This window comes from Syngnathus acus, chromosome 1 (assembly GCF_901709675.1).
Source record: "Syngnathus acus chromosome 1, fSynAcu1.2, whole genome shotgun sequence".
NCBI lineage: Eukaryota > Metazoa > Chordata > Actinopteri > Syngnathiformes > Syngnathidae > Syngnathus > Syngnathus acus.
In genome coordinates, this window is record NC_051087.1 from 8,852,903 (window position 1) to 8,865,132 (window position 12,230).

The 12,230-nt window shown below is 39.6% G+C and overlaps 1 protein-coding gene across 3 annotated transcripts in view; it reads right to left on the bottom strand.

The window, feature by feature from the left end:
• Positions 1-3,313, bottom strand: part of add3a (adducin 3 (gamma) a) — a 42,956-nt gene extending 39,643 nt beyond the window's left edge. Inside the window, exons 1-2 of one of the 3 annotated variants that reach the window (XM_037275456.1) lie at positions 3,267-3,313; positions 3,130-3,168 (exon numbers count right to left, since the gene is read on the bottom strand). The gene's annotated coding sequence lies outside the window, so the exon portion shown is untranslated. The remainder of the gene's footprint in view (positions 1-3,129; positions 3,169-3,266) is intronic. The other 2 variants (XM_037275276.1, XM_037275535.1) reach the window with 2 other exon arrangements.
• Between the last annotated feature and the right edge of the window lie 8,917 nt (positions 3,314-12,230).

Consider the following 12,230-nt stretch of genomic DNA (forward strand, 5'->3'; position numbering starts at 1 on the left):
TCCAAGCTATAATTTGACTGCAGGCTATAGTTGTCGTGGCATGTCTCTAATTACCAAACGATTCATCAAAATAACATTTGCTGAGGCTTCAGAATTCTCTGTTAGTTCTGCAAAGATAAACAAATGAGAATGCTCAAGTATCACTATGGCACTTCTGCTTGCCAAGCAAACAGTGAATGCACAACTGAGCAAAGCGTCCAAATGCATCTATTCAAGTTCAGCCCCCTCTCCCTAATATCTCTCAGTGCAGCATTTCACTTTAAAGATGCCAACATGTACAGAATGCAGCAGACTACTTATGTGGAAAGGTGACCACAAACAATCTCTCTGAAGAAGCACATACCTGTCTCAAAATAAACTTGCTACTCTCAAGAACCATAGCAATAGCTGCATGCCTGGTCTAACATTAGAAGGTTTGCGGCAAATGTGCAGAAGGTCAAAGCTCTCTCTGTGGGTTCAAAAATGGATGTGCATCTAGATTATTTATGACCACCTAGTTGTTTTCTGCAGGCTTCCTTTGAGGAGAGGAAGGCTGAACATAGTGGTAGTGAATTGTACACTGGAGATACTCTGCTATTCTAAGCATTCCAAATCCACATAGTGTAAGACGACCACTGCACATACTGGAAATTTGATAATGGAATCAAAAGATGCTTGGGTTGCAAGCATTCTTTGATAAATGATAGCAAATCAACAACTAGATGAAATGTAGCCAAACCTATTTAAAGATACAATCCTGTTTATGGTGATGGATTTTAGAATCACATTCTTTAATGGGAACACCAAATGCAGACCCGACTTTGACAACAGAAACTGCCAACAATACAACTACAAGTGTGACCATGAGAATAAAATTCTTGCGTGATAATTGCACGCAAAATATAAAGCATGCAGCGTAAATTGTATGGAATTTTAAAACTGATTAATTATGTTAGGAAAAACGTTCAATGCAAACAGTAACAGTGCTTCTAATAAAAACGTCTCAACTAGTCTCCAGTCTAGAGCGTAAATTTTGCTATTGCAAGTTGAGCTATGTATGACATTGTTCTGTAAATAAATAAAAATAAAAATAAAAATAAAAATAAAAATAAAAAAGAAAGAGAAATAAAGAAATAAAGAGAAACAGCATTAAAATGGAAGTTAAGAACATTTACAGCTGAAAACCTTTTCTGATGTCACCCCAGCTCAGCTGTGTTTTTCTGTGGTTCCCCCATGACATTGAACAGTCTTATAAAGTGCATATAAGTACATACAAAATGATTCCCATTTATTTTCCAATAGTATACTGTAGAGGTATCGGCTCTCCTAAAGACCTTTCCCCAATCCAGTGGATGGAATGGGCATACTCTTGTATTACAGGGAAGGGCAGGAGTGCCGGGGGGCTTTAGTCTCTTTAATTCCTATGTTGACCGTAACCACATGTGACAGAAGCAAACCTGGCGCTTCGTGTAATGAGTCCATGTCTGGTACAAGGTCATGGGGAGCTCATTAGGACCTAAATGCACACTGTGGTTTGGACTTTAATCAAATTACCACCGTGTGATAGCACATTTCAGATAAAAATAACTTCAGTCTTCCGACAATTCAGACAAAACACATCACAACATAATCCCTGCTGTGTTACTGGAAAGAATACTCTCATCTTTGCATGCAATACAGTATTAATATACGTTATGGAAACAAAAGTGTAATATTTTGTATTGTTACATCTAAATGCGTGAAACGTGTGCTATCAGCAGCTTGCATAAAATGTTCATCTATTTATTCTTTTTATATTAAATTTATTGTACTTGGGTCTTGTCTGCGTTTGGGGGGAGTTTGGGTTGCTGCAAGCCATTTGCAATTCGAGCTTTCACGTCTGCCTGACTGTAGTGCAGACTGTGAGAGGGACACAGACGAACAGAGCCCCCAGCCAAGTATTATTGCTCACTCCATTTCCAAGCATGTTTCCATTGCAGACTGCCAGAGATATTTCATGCATTTTTACATTTAGTCTATCCCAACAGGAAACATTGGATTTATTATCATTTGTTCGCTTAATATTTGTACCCTGCTTGTTTTTTCTATTGGATTTTCTCGGTGTTGAAGCTGTAATTTACCACCATGTACACTAGGTTGTAGCAAGTAGTCAGGTTAGCACCTGTTCCGTTAACTGTGGTTTCATCTACTCAGATCTCGGAATGTAGGAGCCCTGTTTGAATACACGTGGATGAACACATTGTGGGCGCCTGTAATATAAAAACAACTATAAAAGGAGATTTTGCATAGGAATAATGTATGCCTCTCTAAAGCAAAATTTATTTAGAGCAGAGGAGAAAGCAGCTTCTGATGTGCTGAATGAGAATCATTACATGCTAAAGGAAACCACTTCACAAATCAAACAATGTGGAAAAAAATGGAAATGGAAATTTTACACGTAAAAGTGAAGTGTGTGTACTATTTTGATCTACTTGCTGCTCACTTTCTGTTTTGTCCTTTGTCATTTTTCTGCTTGTGACACGAGGAGGCACTAATGAATCATCCACCTGAGAAGCGCAGGACTGTGAATGAACTCACTTGAGTTGCCCAATTGAACACACAAATGTGAAAGTTTATTGTAGTGGTTTTGTATTAACCTGCCGCGCCTATCATTATCTCAATTAGTCATTTAATGGACTTCTTTGTATGACATAATCATATGAGCATTCAAGTGAATGCGTCAGAGTTTTCAAAAGAACCACAATGATCCAGCTGTCTGAAATGCTCTCATGTATAACTGGTTTGTATGCCAGATAGTCCACTCATGCCACACACCTCAAGTTCACAAAACCTGGCAGGAATCCTTATTGATGGTGTATAAAAAATATACAAAAAAAAAAAACGTCGCACAATAGTCAAAGTAAGTAGATCTTAGATTAGTCTGTATGTTTTTAAAATAGAAACGGACTTTTACATTTTAGGTTAAAATTTTTTTGTCTGTGTATGTACACTATTCGATAGTGATCAAGTACACCAGAAACTACAGCCAATCGTCCTCTGATGGGGAAAATAGCAATACACCAACACAACTGTTAAAAAGGCACAAAATTAAACAGTATTAAAGAGTTATGTGACATACGATGAGGCATTTTAGCGTTCTCCTTCACTGACCTTGCAAGCCTTGAACCATGGATCGCTGCCAAATATGAACTGGAACAAAATTTAATAGACAGTGTCAAAAGCATCAAGTCTCTAATTTCAAATAAAGTTGAACTTATGCAAAAAAATAAAAATAAATCTGGACATACCATTGAGCAGGGAGACTGACTGTACCACCGTATAGTTGAAACTGTTTCCTGCCACTGTGGCCGTTATGGTGCAACATAATGCTCAAAACAGCTGCTCTGTTGATGCAATCAAAAAGGATTTTAACAGTTTGAAAGAAGTTCAAATGAGAGTGAGTTGTTGATACAGCAAACCTAATAGACACATTTGAGGTGACCACTCACCAACTGGGAAAGAAATGGACAAAAACAGTTCCTATGATGCACCAATTGATTTAAAAGAACAAAACTAGGTCATGTTATTTAATCACTTGGATGCTAGTAGGAACTTTCTTTACATCTCTTCTCTACTGGAGGAAGTTTTTGACTCAGAAATGTCTTCAGTTTCATCCAGCTGTCTTTGTTCCAAGTTACCAGTGGTTTTCTTTTGTTGTATTGCCAACTTTTTTTTCAATTTTGTAGGCCAATGATTCCGCTATCTACTTTCTATATTTCAACTTTTTGGAGGAAAATACATTGACTAGTCTTCAATGGCCAAGTAAAAGCCAGTGTTGTCAAACCTCTTAAAGCTTCATGAAACTTCAAATAAAATTTTCGGTTTCAAATGCATTATCGTAGTTTAATATAAAGGCAAAAACCATAACTCTCTAAAACACTTCTGGGTCGAAATGAAGAATGTCTATACATGGGAGGAAATCACGTGAACCACAGCTCCGCTGTTCATCACAGTGGTCAGTAGTTTCCACTCTGAAGAGGCCACTTTACTAGTGGTTTAAATAAAGAGGATCAGACAACCCCTGGGAGTCAATCTGCCCTTGATAACCATCATTGCCATATGCATAAACACCAACTGTATCAACACCAGGAGGCCTGGTTCAATGTTTGAGAACATCGAAGAGCTATTGATAGAATACATGACGTGTTATTTTGGAAGGTGCTGCGCCTGCATTCCTTTCTAATGATAATAGGCACTTTAGCTGTCGACACTGAAACAATGACCTGAATGTTTAAAGCAAATTGAAAGTAATGACTTTCAAACAACAAATAGTGAAAACACCCTCAATGTTGTTAATGGACCTTACTGGCCGTGACAATCGACTATTCTTTGAGAGGTTCCTATGGTAGCAAAAAACAAAATTAAATGGAGGCATCTTGTGCAATGTTTATATCCCTGTAGCTCAAACACACACGCACAAACACACACGCCTACACACACACCTGCACACACGCCTACACACACGCACAGACTCAAACTATTTGACAATAGGAGCATTGAACAAAGAAATGATTTAGATTCTTACCCGCACGTAGTAGTTGTTAATAGCTCATTTTAAAATACCGCAAGTCATGCAGGTAACACACCTATCATTAAGTAGTTACTCTACCGTTGAAAGAAGGCAGACACATCTTTACCGTTCCAGTGAATACCGATGCCAAAATGTTCCGTACGAATAACGATCTTGGGGAATCTGGATTTTCCATGATCTATTGGACATTTTGGACAACTGACCATTTCATTAACCAGCTACTTTTGCTTTAGACTCTGGCTAATGTGTTTTACCTCAACTACAGTTTGACAGTTTGGTTACTTTGTGATTTTGGCCACCATGGAGTGGAGCAATTGAATGCAAGAGGGTGAATATTTGCTCATAAATGTTGGCTTACTCTGTAGTCCGTCTCGCTTCGGAAAAGATAGCTCCCGTCCAGAACATGATGGATGAACTCGAATCACAAACTACATGAACGCTTATGAAGACTTATGATAGGACAGATGAAAAATATGAGCGGCCCCCTTCACATCTGTTGTTGGCTCAGTTACACTGAGTCTCCTTAACAACCCAAACTTAAACTACAACTACTTGAAACAGTTTGTGGGAGGTAGATCCAGCTTTAATCAAGACAGGCATTGCGTTTGTTCACATAAATGATAGCAGCCAGTACAGTTACATAATACACACTGCTGACCACTGCGGTCTCCTCTGTGATGTGATGGATGTGACGGTCAAACCCCACAAGCACTGGCATCATCAACGATTACGCAACAGTCTGACTGAATGCAGTGAGAATTGATTGAGGAGACGTGAGAGACCTGCTGGGTCAAGTCTGTTTTTCCTGGATCTGCTTTGTGTTGTGAAAATGATGGTTATTATGCACTGAAAAGGGGACCATTGATAGTCTTGTTGTTCAGATAGTTTATTTGGGAATCTGGACATGATTTAGTATACTGAACCAAGGGGTTGGATGAGATGGAACATCACGTTCCAAAATGAACTTCAACACTAAGCAGGCATGTTCCAATCTTCACATCAACCACAAAGAGCCATGCCATTATTTCAACATTTATTCTAGCAAATCAAAAATAACAGTGCTCATTGTTCATAACAAGCTGTACGCAGAAAAAATGGATGTGACGCAAATGGCTCCAATGACCTGCGAGACAAACACGCACATCCAAGTGCTATGTTTTTAAATTATGAACTTCTAACTGTATTTCTTGTAAAAAGATAAAATAAGACATGAGATTGCTTTGGATACTGTCGTGGGTTCTCTTTGCTCAAGGGCACCAATAAATCAACAAACCCTACTTCTATCAAAAAGTTGAGCATACATTTCTACTCCCTCTTCACCTTACTGTCATCTCCTGGAGGCTAAGGAACCGATTTTTCCGCAACAGAGTATCAGGCCAAGCGTGATGACCAACGCACTGTTATTGACAACAAAATGACACGCCTCATCTCAACAGCGTCCTACAATTAACACTTCAAACACCAAATTGTGTCACTGGCCCACTAAGGACACAGAAACATGGTTCTCGCAAATATCACATGGCCGTGATCTTACTACATTGTTTTTGTAACCTCCAACCCGGGAGCATATCAGTGGCCCTCCTGAAAGAATCGAACAAAAGATGGGTCCTATGTCGTTATTTCCTATGCTGAGAAAAAGGAAATACAGCCTTCACATCCTGCGACAGTCCCGGCAAGGCGACACATGTCCAATTGTGTATCTCTGCCTGCCTCCAACCAGACACATCCTCCATGGAAAATTGTACAGCATGCAAAATCCTCATCTGCAGAGGGTAGCTGTCATGCTACATTTGGCTTCACCGTTCATTTGGTGTTTGTGTGTCAGGCCGCATGCACAAACAGTGTATGCACGATAAAATTGAGGGATATTCTGCTTTCAGGTACATTTAATACATTCAAATGACCTTGAATAGAATTTGTGACAATTTCTGTCCACACAGCCAAAATGTCATTTTGCCATCACTCGAACAGGATGTAACACAACATTGCTTCTTGAGTCACCACCACTACACAACACTGGGCGTGACAATCCGCCTCGATAAAATTATCACCTTTTCTGACCAATTTTCTGATTGCCCAAACAATTGTTTTTATTTTGGAATGTGGAAGGAAGCCGCAGCACCTGAAGAAAACCCATGCAAGCTCGGTACAGGACGGCTGAATCTCCGAACTGTGAGGCAGACTACAGCTCTTGACCACTTGGCAGCCATGCATGACCAAATGGAGGAAAATTATGAACATTGTGTAAACACTTTGTCAATTTTGTTGGAATTGAACTTGTAATATTCTTACTCAAACAGTACAGAAGTACTTTAGTGCAATTTAATTATAAATTATATTTTGTCGATTGCATGGATGTTTTTTTTGTAATATATTAAGACACTTGAGAAAAAAAAAAAACACATTTTAAATTGTGTTTCATGCTATTCTACTCAGTGAAAATAAATTTTGTCCACAAGCATGTTGCTGATGACACCATCAGCAACATGCTGATACTCGCCTGACCTGTCTGTAGGCAGCGTTGGACTAATTCCCACCAGTGACAATGGGGGTGAGGGTGTGACTAGTCTCCAAATGCCCTGCCCTGTAACTGGCATCCAGTTCAGGGTGTGGTTGGCCTTTCACACCATGGCAGATGGTATAGGCTTCACCCCTCCCCGTAACCCCAAACAGAATAAACTCCGGAATTTATATGAAAAAATATATGGATATCGCAATATTGGCCCATGCTATATGACATTGCAAAGATACGCAGTAGGTTCCGAATAGAGGTGTCTGAATATGACCAGTGAGATGCAAATTTAAATGTACACCGCCAGCCAATGGTTGAACATTATCTACAGCAATTACAATTAATTAGCTAAGAGCACATTGAGCTTGCTCATTTTGTATGCATGAAAACAATGTTGCGGAGTGCTGTTGAAAATGGGTGAATGGAAAATGAGCAAGCTACAAGATGCAAGTTTAAAAGTACACCGCCAGCCAAGGGTTGAACATTATCTAGAGCAATTAAAATAATTAGCTTCAAGTCAAGTAAAGTAAAGTCAAGTTTATTTATACAGCCCTTAATCACAGACAAGTCTCAAAGGGATTCACACGGGCAAAATTGACAATTATTCTCAACGTCCCCTGATCTCAACTCTCAAGAGGGCAAGGAAAAACTCACAAAACCCCAACTGGGGAAAAATGAGAACCCTTGAGAAGAGACCACAAGGTAGGATCCCCCTTCCAGGATGACTAGGCTGCAATGGATGCAGACAGGGCAACATTAAACACGCAATATAAAACAATCCAAATGTTGAAGTGGTGTTGAAAATGGATGGATAATCAACAAGCTACAAGAACAAAACTGAGCACTGTTGACAGGGTTATATCTCAGAGACTGTGAGGTACAGTTGGTACACAAGCTGACCTAGTTAGATAAGGGACAACTGAGGCGCAAACATTTTACATACCCACGATAATAGTAGCCTGGCTCACTGCTATCAAAAGTGATTTATCAGCGTCTGTCTCCACTCATTCATACACGAATTATTAGTGGGTCTATATTCATGTATCTATATATATATATGGTGAACTGGTTAGCAGGTTCACCTCACAGTTCAGAGGTGCAGATTTTGATCCAGGCTCTGCCCTGTCCTGTGTGGAGTTTGCATGTTCTCAATGTGCCGACGTGTAAGTAATAAAAAACAATTCAAGTAATAATGCTAATGTTTAAATAATGGGGAAAAAAAACACTGATTAGGAGGGTGTTTTGAAACTTTTGATTGGTACTGTATATCATAATAAATATTTAAATATAATAATAATTCCCGCAACCCCCGTGGGGACAAGCGGTATAGAAAATGGATGTATAATAATAATTTATAAAGGTAAATTCACCTTCCCTTATGCATTTTCTTAACAACCAAAATAGACATATTGCCTGTGGCAGCAAACATTCCCCTTTTGCTTTCACATTTACAAATTCAAAATGACAGCTTTGAATGCACCTGACATGGGTGACAGGAAATGATGTGGCTTCAGATTGCAAAATCATAGTTGGCTGCAGATCAGGTTAACACACGCACTTTCATTCTTGTTTCATGCTGTTAGGCCAAGGCTCTGTCAAAAAAATCAATGATCAAGCCTCATAATGGGTCATGGAAATTTTTCACACAGAATAAAACTACAGAGAAACACTATTAGGTTATTGGCTCAGAAGAAGCTCCTTGCAGCTGGAACTTCTTAAATCTGGACATACTCCACAACATAATTTTGCTTTAGTTGGGGAATAGGCTAAGACCTCCACCTGTTGGCTTTCTTTCCCTTATGTTTGGTCTCAAAGGGTTCTATTCTTGTGACCAGCCTGAGTCATGCTGCCTAAAGCAGTTGAAAATGGGCTTTTTGCACCATTGAGGGCTTGAACACAGGAGGCTTAATTTGCCACCAGTTTTATCTGTTCTTCTCATTCTTTTAAAATCAGCATGCTCAAGACATCGTTGACATGGCGGAATGAGAAACTGATTTGCTGGAGTCTATACAGGACGTTAAGCAAAGCATCAGGTTGTCAGAATAGTCTGAGTTTAACATTACCTTGTGAAAAAACTCTTGGGAAGTGAACCAAAGCTGCAGCACCGAATTACACGCAGTGATTATCACCCAAGAGATAATTACACTCTAACATGATAAAACATACAGCCAACATAATAAAACACAGAAAACTAAGAATCAATCACTTTGCTGTGTGCATAGCAGGGAGAGCCACGTGGTTTTGATAAGGCTGCGCAAAGCAGCACAGTGAGGTAATGATGAAGTCATCTCTGTCCTCTGAACAAGTTCACGTCCAACTTTAAACCCACTGGGATCACTCTCCAACTCACAGGCATGTTTGGCTAGTCAAAGTATTTCGAAATCTTTCAACCAAATTAGATTTACAGTATATAACGTTCAGTTGATAAAGGGAGCAGAAAAAAAATCCACGTAAATTTCCATCTAAGATGATTCCACCGAGTTTTGTCGTTTGAACATATGATTTTACCCATGGATTTTATGAGCTTGTATGAAGTGAGGTGACTTGACACGCAATCTTTTCTAGAACGAGTTGGTTTTTTTCTTTCGGTGATAAGAAGTGATGCGCACTGATACGCGCACACACACACACTCACGCACAAGACCTGCGAAAAGCCAGCTCAGTGGCCTAGTGGTAGAGTGTCCGCCCTGAGACTGGAAGGTTGTGGGTTCAAACCCTGGCCGGGTCATACCAAAGACTATAAAAATGGGACCCATTGCCTCCCTGCTTGGCACTCAGCATTAAGGGTTGGAATTGGGGGGTTAGATCACCAACTGATTCCCGAGCGCGGCACCGCTGCTGCTCACTGCTCCCCTCTCCCCCAGGGGATGGATCAAAATCACACGGGGATGGGTTAAATGCAGAGGGCAAATTTCACCACACCCAGATGTGTGTGTGACGATCATTGGGACTTTAACTTTGAATAGAATTTACACAAATGCTAATTATCATTGATGTCTGGATGCAAAACAATGCAGTGTGGATTCCATTCCTTTCCATTAACTTATTGACGGGAACAATTCTACTTTTGGTTTCAGTTACTGGAAGTTAACTTTTACCAACCGGTTGTACAAGCCATACACTTAAACTTGAATACATGAAAGTGACTTGAATGTTAGGCCAGGGAGCCAATGACCATAGAAGCCATTGTAAACCCTTCATCCGTCTGTCTATCCGTCCTTCCAGCCATCCACACATCATCTGAACTTCTTTATCCTTCACAATGTGGGTCCTATATGCAGTGAAGGTCTCGGGAATGAAAATTCTAATTTGTCAATACTTTTAAAAGGCTACTTGGCGTAAATTGAATACCTGCACATTCCGTGAATGAGACCACAACGAGTAAGGTGATTTACAGTCAAAAAATATTATTTTTATAGAATTAATCATCCCTGGGTGTACCCCACCTCTCGCCCAAACTCATCTGGGATAGCAAGCATGATGGAAGGTACGAGATAGACAAAATTATTTTGATTGCATCTTGCAGCCAGTCAAGAAAAAAAAACCAATATTCTTCAGCCTTGATAAAGTTAATAATAGCGTGTTATTTATTTTTAGTTGTAATGGAGGCCTTACTTTAATAATATTTTTCAGGATAATTTAAGATAATTTCAGGATTGTTACGGATCTGTGGAAAGCCTCCAGACATGAGAGACTGTTTTATTTCAGCAGAAAAACTACTAAATAAACACATTGTACGTGATAGAATAAAAAGGATCAAAACAATAATAGTAATGTGGTTTAAATAATGAACATCCGTTTTTCTATTTGGTATTGTAGTTTTGCTGCAAGCTTGAGAACATTGACGCATTGAAATATGCTGTACTGGCTCCATCTAGAGGGCAAGAACAATTGAAACTGTTGATCAAAGTGCACAACCTCAGATGGTGTCAGTAGGGAGACAAGTAGAATAAACATTGAGTAAAGCGCTGAGGTCTTCTGTAAAATGGGATACGACCTCCTCAATAAAGTGCTCTTTATTCATTTGGCATTCAAACATAAAAATAGCATTCACATCTTATTCTAATGCAACGTTTTTCCTAAAGGTTAGGACATGTGTGAAAAGAACAAATACATTTGGAAATATTAAGAAAACAAAACATTGTTTCAAACTGTTACACTAAAATCATAAGGGGACAGTAAGAAACATAGAAACGAAACAAAATCTCGTTTAGTTTCTAATTCAGGATGAGTCAGAAAGGAGTGTGCCATCTTTCTGTTATTTTACGCGAATAGGTGCCACCCATTCATTGGAACGTTTCTTTGGTGAATCACAATTATAGAAAACACTTTAGGGTTTTAATTATATGGTTACACTAGTCACGTACAAATGTACTGCACTTGCTTCATTTGGACCACACCCAGGGAGTCAATACAATCTGGCTTTGAATTATTTATTTTCTCATATTCGATGCGCTGACTGTTTTTATTTGACCATGGTAACTTTCATTCATCATCTGAGCTGATCCTCATGAGGTTTGCGGCAGTGTTGGAGTCTATCCCAGCAGTGGGGGGCGGGGGACACACTGAGCTGGATGCACATTCTCACCTCCACTCACACCAACGGGCAATTTGGAGTGTTCAATCGGCCTCCCATGCATGTTTTTGAGAATATGGGAGGAAACCGGATTAGATTAAAGAATTTTGGATACTACCGCTGGATTCCTTACAGACTCGGATCGTATCTCCGCCAATCATCCACACTGACATTCAATTCTGTGCCGTACAAATTTGGACTGTGGGAGAGGGACGATGTGGAAACTTGCCAAAGCTCAAACATGAAATAGTTAAATTCTGATTTAAATGTACATTCAGCTGACACCACTGCTATGTCTCTGCAAGCTTAACAATTTTTTTGTTACAGTGCATATTCTCAAGTGCAAACCATAGCAGTCAGCAAACCCGCAGAGGCACAGAAATAGTCACATAACAACTGTAGCCTCTGCAGCAATCAGTCATCCAAACAAAGCAAATGAAGGACCTGATCCACTTCACATGCACTCTAGGGTATGCAAGTAAATAACTGTATGGCCTACCACAAACAGCCCAAGATGATGGGCTATTGGGGTCTATTCTTAGAACATGTTCCTATTTCCATCATTTTCTTTCCTCGGCTCAGTCACAAGGACA